The 15,284-nt window shown below is 38.6% G+C and overlaps 1 long non-coding RNA gene across 1 annotated transcript in view; it reads left to right on the top strand.

The window, feature by feature from the left end:
• The window catches only part of LOC309649416, a 64,996-nt gene that overhangs the window by 18,132 nt on the left and 31,580 nt on the right, over positions 1 to 15,284 (top strand). The window lies entirely within an intron of this gene.

Here is a 15,284-nt window from a genome sequence, read left to right as displayed (position 1 = left end):
AGGGAACCTGATTCCTCCAGCTCCATGTTTCGTTCTCAAGATTGCTTTGGCTATTCGGGGTCTTTTGTGTCTCCATACAAATTGTGAAATTTTTTGTTCTAGTTCTGTGAAAAATGCCAGTGGTAGTTTGATAGGGATTGCATTGAATCTGTAGATTGCTTTGGGTAGTAGAGTCATTTTCACAATGTTGATTCTTCCAATCCAAGAACATGGTATATCTCTCCATCTATTTGTATCATCTTTAATTTCTTTCATCAGTGTCCTATAATTTTCTGTATACAGGTCTTTTGTCTCCTTAGGTAGGTTTATTCCTAGATATTTTATTCTTTTTGTTGCAGTGGTAAATGGGAGTGTTTTCTTAATTTCACTTTCAGATTTTTCATCATTAGTGTATAGGAATGCAAGAGATTTCTGTGCATTAATTTTGTATCCTGCTACTTTACCAAATTCATTGATTAGCTCTAGTAGTTTTCTGGTAACAGTTTTAGGATTCTCTATGTATAGTATCATGTCATCTGCAAACAGTGACAGCTTTACTTCTTCTTTTCCGATTTGGATTCCTTTTATTTCTTTTTCTTCTCTGATTGCTGTGGCTAACAGTTCCAAAACTATGTTGAATAATAGTGGTGAGAGTGGGCAACCTTGTCTTGTTCCTGATCTTAGTGGAAATGCTTTCAGTTTTTCACCATTGAGGACAATGTTGGCTGTGGGTTTGTCATATATGGCCTTTATTATGTTGAGGAAAGTTCCCTCTATGCCTACTTTCTGCAGGGCTTTTATCATAAATGGGTGTTGAATTTTGTTGAAAGCTTTCTCTGCATCTATTGATATGATCATATGGTTTTTCTCCTTCAATTTGTTAATATGATGTATCACGTTGATTGATTTGCGTATATTGAAGAATCCTTGCATTCCTGAGATAAACCCCACTTGATCATGGTGTATGATCCTTTTAATGTGCTGTTGGATTCTGTTTGCTAGTATTTTGTTGAGGATTTTTGCATCTATGTTCATCAGTGATATTGGCCTGTAGTTTTCTTTCTTTGTGACATCTTTGTCTGGTTTTGGTATCAGGGTGATGGTGGCCTCGTAGAATGAGTTGGGGAGTGTTCCTCCCTCTGCAATATTTTGGAAGAGTTTGAGAAGGATAGGTGTTAGCTCTTCTCTAAATGTTTGATAGAATTCGCCTGTGAAGCCATCTGGTCCTGGGCTTTTGTTTGTTGGAAGATTTTTAATCACAGTTTCAATTTCAGTGCTTGTGATTGGTCTGTTCATATTTTCTATTTCTTCCTGGTTCAGTCTCGGTAGGTTGTGCATTTCTAAGAATCTGTCCATTTCTTCCAGGTTGTCCATTTTATTGGCATAGAGTTGCTTGTAGTAATCTCTCATGATCGTTTGTATTTCTGCAGTGTCAGTGGTTACTTCTCCTTTTTCATTTCTAATTCTCTTGATTTGAATCTTCTCCCTTTTTCTCTTGATGAGTCTGGCTAATGGTTTATCAATTTTGTTTATCTTCTCGAAGAACCAGCTTTTAGTTTCATTGATTTTTGCTATTGTTTCCTTCATTTCTTTTTCATTTATTTCTGATCTGATCTTTATGATTTCTTTCCTTCTGCTAGCTTTGGGGTTTTTTTGTTCTTCTTTCTCTAATTGCTTTAGGTGCAAGGTTAGGTTGTTTATTCGAGATGTTTCCTGTTTCTTGATGTAGGCTTGTATAGCTATAAACTTCCCTCTTAGCACTGCTTTTGCTGCATCCCATAGGTTTTGGGTCGTTGTGTCTCCATTGTCATTTGTTTCTAGGTATTTTTTGATTTCCCCTTTGATTTCTTCAGTGATCACTTCGTTATTAAGTAGTGTATTGTGTAGCCTCCATGTGTTTGTATTTTTTACAGATCTTTTCCTGTAATTGATATCTAATCTCATAGCGTTGTGGTCTGAAAAGATACTTGATACGATTTCAATTTTCTTAAATTTAGCAAGGCTTGATTTGTGACCCAAGATATGATCTATCCTGGAGAATGTTCCATGAGCACTTGAGAAAAATGTGTACTCTGTTGTTTTTGGGTAGAATGTCCTATAAATATCAATTAAGTCCATCTTGTTTAATGTATCATTTAAAGCTTGTGTTTCTTTATTTATTTTCATTTCGGATGATCTGTCCATTGGTGAAAGTGGGGTGTTAAAGTCCCCTACTATGATTGTGTTACTGTCGATTTCCCCTTTTATGGCTGTTAGTATTTGCCTTATGTATTGAGGTGCTCCTATGTTGGGTGCATAAATATTTACAATTGTTATATCTTCCTCTTGGATCGATCCCTTGATCATTATATAGTGTCCTTCTTTGTCTCTTGTAATAGTCTTTATTTTAAAGTCTATTTTGTCTGATATGAGAATTGCTACTCCAGCTTTCTTTTGATTTCCATTTGCATGGAATATCATTTTCCATCCCCTCACTTTCAGTCTGTAAGTGTCTCTAGGTCTGAAGTGGGTCTCTTGTAGACAGCATATATATGGGTCTTGTTTTTGTATCCATTCAGCCAGTCTGTGTCTTTTGGTGGGAGCATTTAATCCATTTACATTTAAGGTAATTATCGATATGTATGTTCCTATTCCCATTTTCTTAAATATTTTGGGTTTGTTATTGTAGGTGTTTTCCTTCTCTTGTGTTTCTTGCCTAGAGAAGTTCCTTTAGCATTTGTTGAAAAGCTGGTTTGGTGGTGCTGAACTCTCTCAGCTTTTGCTTGTCTGTAAAGGTTTTAATTTCTCCATCAAATCTGAATGAGATCCTTGCTGGGTAGAGTAACCTTGGTTGTAGGTTTTTCTCCTTCATGACTTTAAGTATATCCTGCCACTCCCTTCTGGCTTGCAGAGTTTCTGCTGAAAGATCAGCTGTTAACCTTATGGGGATTCCCTTGTGTGTTATTTGTTTTTGTTCCTTTGCTGCTTTTAATATGTTTTCTTTATATTTAATTTTTGATAGTTTGATTAATATGTGTCTTGGAGTGTTTCTCCTTGGATTTATCCTGTATGGGACTCTCTGTGCTTCCAGGACTTGATTAACTATTTCCTTTCCCATATTAGGGAAGTTTTCAACTATAATCTCTTCAAATATTTTCTCAGTCCCTTTCTTTTTCTCTTCTTCTTCTGGGACCCCTATAATTCGAATGTTGGTGCGTTTAATGTTGTCCCAGAGGTCTCTGAGACTGTCCTCAGTTCTTTTCATTCTTTTTTCTTTATTCTGTTCCGCAGCAGTGAATTCCACCATTCTGTCTTCCAGGTCACTTATGCGTTCTTCTGCCTCAGGTATTCTGCTGTTGATCACGTCTAGAGTATTTTTAATTTCATTTATTGTGTTTTTCATCATTGCTTGGTTCCTCTTTAGTTCTTCTACATCCTTGTTAAATGTTTCTTGCATTTTGTCTATTCTATTTCCAAGATTTTGGATCATCTTTACTATCATTATTCTGAATTCTTTTTCAGGTAGACTGCCTATTTCCTCTTCATTTGTTAGGTCTGGTGTGTTTTGACCCTGCTCCTTCACCTGCTGTGTGGTTTTTTGTCTTCTCATTTTGCTTATCTTACTGTGTTTGGGGTCTTCTTTTCACAGGCTGCAGGTTCGTAGTTTCCGTTGTTTTTGGTATCTGTCCCCAGTGGCTAAGGTTGGTTCAGTGGGTTGTGTAGGCTTCCTGGTGGAGGGGACTAGTGCCTGTGTTCTGGTGGATGAGGTTGGATCTTGTCTTTCTGGTGGGCACGTCCACGTCTGGTGGTGTGTTTTGGGGTGTCTGTGGCCTTATTATGTTTTTAGGCAGCCTCTCTGCTAATGGATGGGGCTGTGTTCCTGTCTTGCTATTTGTTTGGCATAGAGTGTCCAGCTCTGTAGCTTGCTGGTCGTTGAGTGAAGCTGGGTCTTGATGTTGAGATGGAGATCTCTGAGAGATTTTTGCCGTTTGGTATTACGTGGAGCTGGGAGGTCTCTTGTGGACCAGTGTCCTGAAGTTGGCTCTCCCACCTCAGAGGCACAGCCCTGATGCCTGGCTGGAGCACCAAGAGCCTTTCATCCACACGGCCAAGTACGGGGGGAGTTTCTTGCCTTTTGGGAGGTCTGACGTCTTCTGCCAGCGTTCAGTGGGTGTTCTGTAGGAGCAGTTCCACGTGTAGATGTATTTCTACTGTATCTGTGGGAAGGAAGGTGATCTCTGCGTCTTAGTCCTCCGCCATCTTGCCCCTCCTTCTGTTGCTTTTTATATTTTCTCTTTGTCTTTAATTTTTAAAAATAAATTTACTTATTTTATTTATTTATTTTTGGCTGCATTGGGTCTTCATTGCTGTGCGTGGGCTTTCTCTAGTTACGGCGAGCAGGGGCTACTCTTCGTTGCGGTGCACAGGCTTCTCATTGCGGTGGCTTCTCTAGTTGTGGAGCACGGGTTCTAGTCACGCAGGCTTCGGTAGTTGTGGCATGCGGGCTCAGTAGTTGTGGTTCATGGGCTCTAGAGCACAGGCTCAGTAGTTGTGGTACATGGGCTTAGTTGCTCCATGGCATGTGGTATCTTCCTGGACCAGGGCTCGAACCCATGTCCCCTGCATTGGCAGGTGGATTCTTAACCACCGCACCACCAAGGAAGCCCTTGTCTTTAATTTTTGTCAATTTGATTAATATGTGTCTCAGCATGTTCCTCCTTGGGTTTATCCTGCCTGGGACTCTCTGTGCTTCCTGGACTTGTGTGACTGTTTCCCACGTTAGGGACATTTTCAGCTATTATCTCTTCAGATATTTTCTCAGGTACTTTCTCTCTTCTCCTTCTGGACCCCTATAATGAGAATGTTGGTGCGTTTAATGTTTTCCCAGAAGTCTCTTAGACTGTCCTCATTTCTTTTCATTCTTTTTTCTTCATTCTGTTCCACAGCAGTGATTTCCACCATTCTGTCTTCCAGATCACTTATCCATACTTCTGCCTCTTTATTCTGCTATTGATTCCTTATAGTGTAGTTTTCATTTCAGTTATTGTATTGTTCATCTCTTTTTGTTCTTTAGATCTTTTAGCTGTTTATTAAACATTTCTCGTATCTTCTCAGTCTGTGTATCTTAATTCTTACATGGCCAGGGTGGAACTTTTTGACATTCCAAACTGGTTCTTGCATGCCTAATTAGAGAAAGTGGGCTTAATAAAACATCTTTTCAAAATTCTGACCCTGAGAGAACAAAAGTATTCTTGGGAGAAAGTTTGAAGTTATAACTCTTATCATGTCCTTGAAATGTAAACACATCCTACATTTCCTGAGACTACAGTCTTGGCTCAACTAGTAGAAACTAAAACTGAAAAAAGAAAAAAAAAAAAAGGGGAAAAGAGGCCTTTTAAAACTCAAGCAGGAAAACTATGAGACCTCTGTGTCTATTTGGATATATGTATGTCTGTGTGTACATTATAAATATGATATGTCCCTACCTCCAGATGATATTACCAAAAATAATTTGTAAAAGAGCTGTATTTAATTGACTTAAAAGTAAGTACTTAGAAATCAAATACTTCTGAATGTAACTTAAGCTAGCCCAAATTTTTAAGAGTTCATATGATCTAGGATTAATCTTTAATAAGTGAAAACAAGTTTTAGTTGATGGTTTTATTAATATAGACACATATTTAAAGTCATCAACATTAAATATAATACTTTTATTGTACCTAGGTTTACTAAATGCAGTAAGCTCATATTATCTCTGTTATAAAATTTGTCAACAAGATAATTAACTTGGTATGATGATATTTTCAAAACTAATGAAATAGAGATAAATGGGATCAAAGTATTTGGGTGAACTCTTTAAGAATGATTACATTTTATGATGTGTCTACCTGAAAACAGTTTCTCCGGATATTTGTTAACTTGAAACTTCAGAGTTCTGCTACATTAAGTTAAATGATGGCAATTCATTGACTGTCTAGATCACTTTTAATAAGGTAAAATACTGAAACATTTATTGCTAAAGAAATCTATGTTGACCTACTTTAGACCTCTTATTACAGAGAGACTAAATATGTTTGAGATTATTAATAAATGTATCTTGTGCATTATTATTGAAAGATTGTACTATGAAGTGGCATATATTTCTAGAAATTAATTTAAAAAAGGGAGCTGTGAGGGACTTCCCTGGTGATCCAGTGGTTAAGACTCCATGCTCTCAATGCAGGAGGCCTGGGTTCGATCCCTTGTCAGGAAACTAGATCCCGCATGCCGCAACTAAAGGATCCTGTGTGCCGCAACTAAGATCTGGTGCAGCCAAATAAATACATAAATATTAAAAATAAAAATACTTCAGGACTTCCCTGGTGGCACAGTGGTTAAGAATCTGCCTGCCAATGCAGGGGACACGGGTTCGAGCCCTGGTCTGGGAAGATCCCACATGCCACGGAGCAACTAGGCCCGTGGGCCACAACTACTGAGCCTACGCGTCTGGAGCCTGTGCTTCGCAACAAGAGAGGCCACAATAGTGAGAGGCCCGCGCACCGCGATGAAGAGTGGCCCCCGCTCGCCGCAACTGGAGAAAGCCCTCGCACAGAAACGAAGACCCAACACAGCCATAAATAAATAAATAAATAAATGAATGAATGAATGAATGAATCCACCTGCCAATGCAGGGGACGTGGGTTCGATCCCTGGTCCGGGAAGATCCCACATGCCATGGAGCAACTAAGCCCGTGCACCACAACTACTGAGCCTGTGCTCTAGAGCCCACGAGCCACAATTACTGAGCCTGTGCGCTGCAACTACTGAAGCCTATGTGCTGCAACTACTGAAGCCTATGCGCCTAGAGCCTGTGCTCTGCAACAAGAGAAGCCACTGCAATGAGAAGCCTATGCACCACAATGAGGAGTAGCCCCTGCTCGCCACCGCTAGAGAAAGCCTGTGCGCAGCAATAAAGATCCAATGCAGCCAAAAATAAATTTAAATTTTTTTTAAATAATAAAAAGGGAACTGTGAGAAAAGAGTTTTAGGCATGGTCAGGACTAAGATTAGATTGAATTTAATTAAAGGAATGAATTTTAATATTGAAAATGAAATGGCACAAAACTAGAATTTGGTTTTTTCTCTGTAAAGAGGATAAAATTTTCTTGTACTATTGATCTGATTTTGATAACATATTGTACAGTTTTTTTACCTCTTAGGCAGTCTATTGTATCTTTCTGAATTTGCCCTTGAAATCTTTTATTGTCACTTTGGTTAAATGAATAAGTATTGTTTCACAGTGACTTATGATCTTACTTGGCCACATGTCTAAAACCTTTTGATATCTTTGAAAGACTTCCTCAAATCAACTTCTAAATAAAGTTCTTCTGATCTCTAGCTAACTTTGGGATGCTTCAGAGGGCCCCTAAACATCTCAAAGGGAAATATTAAACTAATTAGATTTATCTGGTATGTTAAATTACATGGGAAACATGGTCAAATGAGTAATGATAAACCTTCTCAGGTTATGTTGTATGGGTTGTTAATATAAATAGTCTAGAAATTATATGAAGTTCCTAAAATTTGAAATGTCCTGGTGTGTTGTCAATCATAATTCTAGTTATTATGTTAAAATGTTGTATGTCACAGAAATAGTCAAATTTCCATGACAGTGGCATTGTAATCAGGTCTTCAACCATGTTTTGTGTTTTTTTTTAAATTAATTTATTTATTTATTTATGGCTGTGTTGGGTCTTCGTTTCTGTGCGAGGGCGCTCTCCAGCTGTGGCGAGCGGGGGCCACTCTTCATCGCGGTGCGCAGGCCTCTCACTTCGCGGCCTCTCCCATTGTGGAGCACAGGCTCCAGACACGCAGGCTCAGTAGTTGCGGCTCATGGGCTTAGTTGCTCCATGGCATGTGGGATCTTCCCGGACCAAGGCTCGAACCCGTGTCCCCTGCATCGGCAGGCAGATTCTTAACCACTGCGCCACCAGGGAAGCCCTGTGTTTTTTTAATATTTATTAGGCTGCGGCAGGTCTTAGTTGCAGCATGTGGGATCTTCGTTGTCATGTGCAGGATCTTCACTGCTGCATGCAAGATCCTTCAGTTGCTTCATGCAGGATCTTTTAGTTGTGGCATGTGGACTCTTAGTTGTGGCATGCATGTGGGATCTAGTTCCCTGACCAGGGATCGAACCCGGGCCCCCTACATTGGGAGCATGCCATCCTAACCACTGGACCACCAGGGAAGTCACTAACCATGCTTTTAACTTTAAGTCTTTTGTCATTTATAGGCAGTTGTTGTCTTACTCTTATGCTTTTGCAAAAATGCTTGTAGATGAATTGCCTTTATGCTCCAAAGCAAAATTAGACCCAGAAGTGAAAGCACTTCCACTTTTTATGAGGGCTGTTTCAACAGTGGCTTGCTTGTGTAAGGTTACTGAAGAAATAGGAATGGGGTCTCCTTTAACTATTTATTATATGTCCCACACTCAGTTGAGTGTCTTCTAAACTCTTACCACACACAGCACTATTCTGTAAGCTGACTAACTTCTTATGAAATAGTGTTGCTTTCTGCACCTAATATTACTTTGGTTCAAAGTAATAACTTTAACCTTGCAGCTTTGCTTCCAGAACCACAGGAAGAAAACAAACATGACTGCATTTTGTTAATTGATTATCATCTTGCTCCCAGGAATGACTTACAAAAAGCTCCTACTGGTAATGCTGATCTAATTTGAATTACAGATGGGTCATACTTAAAGAATGAGAAAGTACATTACCAAGTTGGATATGTAGTAATGCCCACAGTGGACATAAATGAAAGCTCTTATTTACCAAAAACAAAGTAAGCACAATAACCTCTATTAATTGCCTTAACCAGAGCTTGCCAACTAAAGACCAGATAGCAAATATTTATACTGACAGTCACTATGCTTTTGGAGTAGCACATGACTTTTGAATCCTATGGAAACAATGAGATTTTTTAACCTCTTCAGGACAACCTATTTTTTTTTAACTTTTGAATTTTATTTTATTTATTTTTTTATACAGCAGGTTCTTATTAGTCATCAATTTAATACGCATCAGTGTATACATGTCAATCCCAATCGCCCAATTCATCACACCACCACTTGCACCACCCCGCCGCTTTCCCTGCTTGGTGTCCATACGTTTGTTCTCTACATCTGTGTCTCAATTTCTGCCCTGCAAACCGGTTCCTCTGTACCATTTTTCTAGGTTCCACATATATGCATTAATATACGATATTTGTCTTTCTCTTTCTGACTTACTTCACTTTGTATGACAGTCTCTAGATCCATCCATGTCTCAACAAATGACCCAATTGCATTCCTTTTTATGGCTGAGTAATATTCCATTGTATATATGTACCACATCTTCTTTACCCATTTGTCTGTCGATGGGCGTTTAGGTTGCTTCCATGTCCTGGCTATTGTAAATAGTGCTGCAGTGAACATTGGGATGCATGTGTCTTTTTGAATTATGGTTTTCTCTGGGTATATATGCCCAGTAGTGGGTTTGCTGGATTGTATGGTAATTCTATGTTTAGTTTTTTAAGGAACCTCCATACTCTTCTCCATAGTGGCTGTATCAATTTACATTCCCACCAACAGTGCAAGAGGGTTCCCTTTTCTCCACACCCTCTCCAGCATTTGTTGTTTGTAGATTTTCTGATGATGCCCATTCTAACTGGTGTGAGCTGATACCTCATTGTAGTTTTGATTTGCATTTCTCTAATAATTAGTGATGTTGAGCAGCTTTTCATGTGCTTCTTGGCCATCTGTATGTCTTCTTTGGAGAAATGTCTATTTAGGTCTTCTACCCATTTTTGGATTGGGTTGTTTGTTTTTTTAATATTGAGCTGCATGAGCCATTTATATATTTTGGAGATTAATCCTTTGTCCGTTGATTCATTTGCAAATATTTTCTCCCACTCTGAGGGTTGTCTTTTCGTCTTGTTCATGGTTTCCTTTGCTGTGCAAAAGTTTTTAAGTTTCATTAGGTCCCATTTGTTTATTTTTGTTTTTATTTCCATTACTCTAGGAGGTGGATCAAAAAAGATCTTGCTGTGATTTACGTCAGAGTGTTCTTCCTGTGTTTTCCTCTAAGAGTTTTATAGTGTCTGGTCTTACATTTAGGTCTCTACTCCATTTTGAGTTTATTTTTGTGTATGGTGTTAGGGAGTGTTCTAATTTCATTCTTTTACATGTAGCTGTCCAGTTTTCCCAGCACCACTTATTGAAGAGGCTGTCTTTTCTCCACTGTATATTCTTGCCTCCTTTATCAAAAATAAGATGACCATATGTGCATGCGTTTATCTCTAGGCTTTCTATCCTGTTCCATTGATCTATATTTCTGTTTTTGTGCCAGTACCATACTGTCTTGATTACTGTAGCTTTGTAGTATAGTCCGATGTCAGGGAGCCTGATTCCTCCAGCTCTGTTTTTCTTTCTCAAGATTGATTTGGCTATTTGGGGTCTTTTGTGTTTCCATACAGATTGTGAAATTTTTTGTTCTAGTTCTGTGAAAAATGCCAGTGGTAGATTGATAGGGATTGCATTGAATCTGTAGGTTGCTTTGGGTAGTAGAGTCATTTTCACAATGTTGATTCTTCCAATCCAAGAACATGGTATATCTCTGCATCTATTTGTATCATCCTTAATTTCTTTCATCAGTGTCTTATAATTTCCTGCATATAGGTCTTTTGTCTCCTTAGGTAGGTTTATTCCTAGATATTTTATTCTTTTTGTTGCAGTGGTAAATGGGAGTGTTTTCTTAATTTCACTTTCAGATTTTTCATCATTAGTGTATAGGAATGCAAGAGATTTCTGTGCATTAATTTTGTATCCTGCTACTTTACCAAATTCATTGATTAGCTCTAGTAGTTTTCTGGTAGCACCTTTAGGATTCTCTATGTATAGTATCATGTCATCTGCAAACAGTGACAGCTTTACTTCTTTTCTGATTTGGATTCCTTTTATTTCTTTTTCTTCTCTGATTGCTGTGGCTAAAACTTCAAAAACTATATTGAATAATAGTGGTGAGAGTGGGCAACCTTGTCTTGTTCCTGATCTTAGTGGAAATGGTTTCAGTTTTTCACCATTGAGGACGATGTTGGCTGTGGGTTTGTCATATATGACCTTTATTATGTTGAGGAAGGGTCCCTCTTTGCCTACTTTCTGGAGGGTTTTTATCATAAATGGGTGTTGAATTTGTCGAAAGCTTTCTCTGCATCTATTGAGATGATCATATGGTTTTTCTCCTTCAGTTTGTTAATATGGTGTATCACATTGATTGATTTGCATATATTGAAGAATCCTTGCATTCCTGAGATAAACCCCACTTGATCATGGTGTATGATCCTTTTAATGTGCTGTTGGATTCTGTTTGCTAGTATTTTGTTGAGGATTTTTGCATCTATGTCCATCAGTGATATTGGCCTGTAGTTTTCTTTCTTTGTGACGTCTTTGTCTGGTTTTGGTATCAGGGTGATGGTGGCCTCGTAGAATGAGTTTGGGAGTGTTCCTCCCTCTGCAATATTTTGGAAGAGTTTGAGAAGGATAGGTGTTAGCTCTTCTCTAAATGTTTGATAGAATTCACCTGTGAAGCCACCTGAGCCTGGGCTTTTGTTTTTTGGAAGATTTTTAATCACAGTTTCAATTTCAGTGCTTGTGATTGGTCTGTTCATATTTTCTATTTCTTCCTGGTTCATTCTTGGAAGGTTGTGCATTTCTAAGAATTTTTCCATTTCTTCCAGGTTGTCCATTTTTTTTGGCATAGAGTTGCTTGTAGTAATCTCTCATGATTCTTTGTATTTCTGCAGTCTCAGTTGTTACTTCTCCTTTTTAATTTCTAATTCTATTGATTTGAGTCTTCTCCCTTTTTTTCTTGATGAGCCTGGCTAATGGTTTATCAATTTTGTTTATCTTCTCAAAGAACCAGCTTTTAGTTTTATTGATCTTTACTATCATTTCCTTCATTTCTTTTTCATTTATTTCTGATCTGATCTTTATGATTTCTTTCCTTCTGCTAACTTTGTTTTTTTTTTTTTGTTCTCTCTCTAATTGCTTTAGGTGTAAGGTTAGGTTGTTTATTTGAGATGTTTCTTATTTCTTGAGGTAGGATTGTATTGCTATAAACTTCCCTCTTAGAACTGCTTTTGCTGCATCCCATAGGTTTTGAGTCATCGTGTTTTCATTGTCATTTGTTTCTAGGTATTTTTTGATTTCCTCTTTGATTTCTTCAGTGATCTCTTGGTTATTAAGTAGTGTATTGTTTAGCCTCCATGTGTTTGTATTTTTTACGATTTTTTCCTGTAATTGATATCTAGTCTCATAGCATTGTGGTCTGAAAAGATACTAGATACAATTTCAATTTTCTTAAATTTACCAAGGCTTGATTTGTGACCCAAGATATGATCTATCCCGGAGAATGTTCCATGAGCACTTGAGAAGAATGTGTATTCTGTTGTTTTTGGATGGAATGTCCTATAAATGTCAATTAAGTCCATCTTGTTTAATGTATCATTTAAAGCTTGTGTTTCCTTATTTATGTTCATTTTGGATGATCTGTCCATTGGTGAAAGTGGGGTGTTAAAGTCCCCTGCTATGATTGTGTTCCTGTTGATTTCCCCTTTTATGGCTGTTAGTATTTGCCTTATGTATTGAGGTGCTCCTATGTTGGGTGCATAAATATTTACAATTGTTATGTCTTCTTCTTGGATTGATCCCTTGATCATTATGTAGTGTCCTTCTTTGTCTCTTGTAATAGTCTTTGTTTTAAAGTCTATTTTGTCTGATATGAGAATTGCTACTCCAGCTTTCTTTTGATTTCCATTTGCATGGAATATCTTTTTCCATCCCCTCACTTTCAGTCTGTATGTGTCCCTAGGTCTGAAATGGGTCTCTTGTAGACAGCATACATATGGGTCTTGTTTTTTATCCATTCAGCCAGTCTGTGTCTTTTGGTTGGAGCATTTAATCCATTTACATTTAAGGTAATTATCGATATGTATGTTCCTGTTACCATTTTCTTAATTGTTTTGGTTTGTTATTGTAGGTCTTTTCCTTCTCTTGTGTTTCCTGCCTAGAGAAGTTCCTTTAGCATTTGTTGTAAAGCTGATTTGGTGGTGCTGAATTCTCAGCTTTTGCTTGTCTGTAAAGGTTTTAATTTATCCGTTGAATCTGAATGAGATCCTTGCTGGGTAGAGTAATCTTGGTTGTAGGTTTTTCTCCTTCATCACTTTAAATATGTCCTGCCACTCCCTTCTGGCTTGCAGAGTTTCTGTTGAAAGATCAGCTGTTAACCTTATGGGGATTCCCTTGTGTGTTATTTGTTTTTTTTCCCTTGCTGCTTTTAATATTTTTTCTTTGTATTTAATTTTTGATAGTTTGATTAATATGTGTCTTGGTGTGTTTCTTCTTGGATTTATACTGTATGGGACTCTCTGTCTGCTTCCTGGACTTGATTAACTATTTCCTTTCCCATATTAGGTACGATTTGAACTATAATCTCTTCAAGTATTTTCTCAGTCCTTTTCTTTTTCTCTTCTTCTTCCGGGAACCCCTATAATTTGAATGTTAGTGTTTTTAATGTTGTCCCAGAGGTCTCTGAGACTGTCCTCTGTTCTTTTCATTCTTTTTTCTTTATTCTGCTCTGCAGTAGTTATTTCCACTATTTTATCTTCCAGATCACTTATCCGTTCTTCTGCCTCAGTTATCTGCTATAGATCCCTTCTGGAGAATTTTAAATTTCATTTATTGTGTTGTTCATCACTGTTTGTTTGCTCTTTAGTTCTTCTAGGTCCTTGTTAAACGTTTCTTGTATTTTCTCCATTCTATTTCCAAGATTTTGGATCATCTTTACTATCATTATTCTGAATTCTTTTTCAGGTAGACTGCCTATTTCCTCTTCATTTGTTAGGTCTGGTGGGGTTTTGCCTTGCTCCTTCATCTGCTGTGTGTTTTTCTGTCTTCTCATTTTGCTTAACTTACTATGTTTGGGGTCTCCTTTTTGCAGGCTGCAGGTTCGTAGTTCCCGTTGTTTTTGGTGTCTGTCCCCAGTGGCTAAGGTTGGTTCAGTGGGTTGTGTAGGCTTTCTGGTGGAGGGGACTAGTGCCTGTGTTCTAGTGGATAAGGCTGGATCTTGTCTTTCTGGTGGGCAGGTCCACGTCTGTTGGTGTATTTTGGGGTGTCTGTGGCCTTATGATTTTAGGCAGCCTCTCTGCTAATGGATGGGGTTGTGTTCCTGTCTTGCTAGTTGTTTGGCATGTGGTGTCCGGCACTGTAGCTTGTTGGTCGTTGAGTGGAGCTGGGTCTTGGCATTGAGATGGAGATCTCTGGGAGATTTTCACCGTTTGATATTACGTGGAGCTGGGAGGTCTCTTGTGGACCAGTGTCCTGAACTTGGCTCTCTCAACTCAGAGGCACAGCCCTGACGCCTGGCTGGAGCACCAAGAGCCTGTCATCCACATGGCTCAGAATAAAAGGGAGAAAAAAAAGGAAGAAAGAAGAAGATAAAGTAAAATAAAATAAAGTAAAATAAAATAAAGTTATTAAAATAAAAAACAAAATAATTACTAAAAAAATTTTTTAAGTAATTAAAAGAAAAAGCAAGAAAGAAGAGAGCAACCAAACCAAAAAACAAATCCGCCAATGATAATAAGTGCTAAAAATTATACCAAGAACAAACAAAAAAAAAACGGACAGACAGAACCCTAGGACAAATGGTAAAAGCAAAACTATATAGACAAAATCACACACAGGAGCATACACATACACACTCACAAAAAGAGAAAAAGGGAATAAAATATATATATCGTTGATCCCAAAGTCTACCTCCTCAATTTGGGATGATTTGTTGTCTATTCAGGTATTCCACAGATGCAGGGTACATCAAGTTGATTGTGGAGATTTAATCCGCTGCTCCTGAGGCTGCTGGGAGAAATTTCCCTTTCTCTTCTTTGTTCACACAGCTCCTAGGGTTCAGCTTTGGATTTGGACCCGCCTCTGCGTGTAGGTCACCTGAGGGCGTCTGTTCTTTGCTCAGACAGGGCGAGGTTAAAGGAGCATCTGATTTGGGGGCTCTGGCTCACTCAGGCCAGGGAGAGGGAGGGGTACGGAGAGTGGGCGAGTCTGCGGCAGCAGAGGCAGGCATGACATTGCACCAGCCTGAGGCGTGCTGTGCATTCTCCTGGGGAAGTTGTCCCTGGATCACGGGACCCTGGCAGTGGTGGGCTGCACAGGCTCCCGGGAGGGGAGGTGTGGATAGTGATCTGTGCTTGCACACAGGCTTCTCGGTGGCGGCAGTAGCAGCCTTAGCGTCTCA

This window comes from Balaenoptera physalus (assembly GCF_965194825.1).
Source record: "Balaenoptera physalus genome assembly, chromosome: 19".
Lineage (NCBI taxonomy): Eukaryota > Metazoa > Chordata > Mammalia > Artiodactyla > Balaenopteridae > Balaenoptera > Balaenoptera physalus.
Note: the sequence above shows the minus strand (reverse complement) of the source record. Positions and strands in the feature narration are given on the sequence as shown.